Genomic DNA, 2,097 nt, shown 5'->3' on the forward strand with positions numbered 1-2,097 from the left:
GGGTTTATGCTAATTAGACCGGATGTCCTTCTGGACGACCTTCTGGATGAAGTCGGGGATGTGAGGGAAGCTCAGGTCTGGGTGCCTGCCGGCAGCCAGAGGGAAGCATGGTCCCAGGTATCAGAGGGAAGCCGGTGCCAGCAGCCAGGGGAAGGAAGGCCTACTCTTGCACGAATTTTGTACATCGGGCCTCTAGTATTAAAATAAGATTGCTGGGTTAGATACAAAGCTGGTTAATACCCTACCAGGCAAATAAATAAACAAACTGTGTTATTATCTTTCCCATAGGACAGAAGTCATTGGTATTTCTCTCAGACAACTATTTGCATTGCCATAAATTTTCTATAAGAAACAGAGTTATAAAATATCATAATAGTAAATAGAAAGTCAAGCATAGGTACCTGCCCCTAGAAAATCAGATAATCCCCAGAAAACCTATTGGACAGAGTACAGCTCTTCATTAAGAAGTACCTAGTCAAAAACCAAACAAACAAACCATCAAAAAAACCTAATCTGCTTATTTCCAAATCTTGGGATAATTTTTCGTAACAATCTACCTATTTGTGACTGTACCCACGCACTCTGGCCTATCTTCTAACTACTGCAGATAAGCTGCCCATGCTCTCAATCGAGGCCCACTTTCCACACGTACGTCATGTCCTATCCACTTTTGTCTACTCAAGGATTCTCATTTCTGTCTCCTGCACCTATATCCCCCCTCTATTCAGTTTTAATATAAAGATATGTTCTTCCATCTACAAAATAACCCCTCTTGATTTCACTTCTACCTGTGGCTACTATCCCCTCTGTCTTATTAACTTTTTTTAAAATGATGCTTTATTTATTGATTGATGAGAGAGAGAGAGAGAGAGAGAGAGAGAGAGACACTTGTTTCACTTATTTATGCATTCATTGGTTGATTCTTGTATGTGCCCTGACCAGCGATCAAAGCTGCCATCTTGGCGCATCAGGATGGTGCTATAACCACCTGAGCTATCTGATCAGGGGGCTCTCTCCTTATCGTTATAGCAAAGAATTATCTACCATCACTTCCTTGGGTTTGTCTCCCCCATTTGTTGGGCCCACTGGGATCAGGATTTAACTCTTACTTCTCCAAAGCTGCTCTTGTCAAGGTCATCCATGACTTCCACATTACCAAATCCAGCAGTCAGTTCTCATCTCCTTGAACCTATCAGCATCATTTAATACTGCTGATCACTGTGAGACACTTCACTTGAAGCACTTTCCTCACTAGGTTTCCAGGACTCTTCTGGTTCTCTTCCTGGCAGCTCTTTCTCAGTCTTCATTGTTGTTTCTGCCTTGGTCTCTCAAACTCTTAATGTCAAAGTCTAAAGGTCTCCTCTCATTCCTAGATACACCAATTCCTTTGCTGATTTCATCCAGTCTCTTGCTCTATATACTATCCATATGCTAATATATACATACTAGAGGCCCAGTGCACGAATTCGTGCACAGGTGGGGTCGGCTGGCCCGGCCCCAATCAGGGTGGATCAGGGCCAGGCCTGTCGGGAGGAGGAGACAGTGGGAGGTTGGCCGGCTGGCCCACCCTAATTGGCCTATCAGGGCTAGGCCACCTGGGGGGAGGGGCTGAGGGCAATTGGCCAGCGGGCTCTGCCCCTGGTTGGGCTTAGGGGGGGTGCAGAGCTGGCTGGGAGGAGAGACCGTGGGCCGATCAGGTTGGTGGGGGCTGATTATGGGTGGGGCCAGCTGTGGGGAGGGGCTGTGGGTGGTTGGCCAACCAGGAGGAGGGTCTGCAGGAGGTTGGCCGGCCAGCCCCACCTCTTGATCAGGTGATTCACTGGCTACAGTGGGTGTCATAGTAACCAGTCATTTCGGTCATTATGGCGTTCCAGTCACTGGCTTTTTATATATATATAGAGGCCCGGTGCACAAAAATTTGTGCACTCGGAGGGGGGCAAAGGGGGGGGCGCCCTCAGCCTGGCGTGTGCCCTCTTGCAGTCTGAATCTGGGACCCCTCAGGACATGTCAGAGAGCTAGTTTCAGCCCGATTCCACAGGCACCAGATGCAGGGCTCATGGTAGGCAAGTGCAGCTGCAGCAGCTTGAGCCTCTCCCA

Source organism: Myotis davidii, unplaced genomic scaffold (genome assembly GCF_000327345.1).
Source record: "Myotis davidii unplaced genomic scaffold, ASM32734v1 scaffold290, whole genome shotgun sequence".
Classification (NCBI taxonomy): domain Eukaryota; kingdom Metazoa; phylum Chordata; class Mammalia; order Chiroptera; family Vespertilionidae; genus Myotis; species Myotis davidii.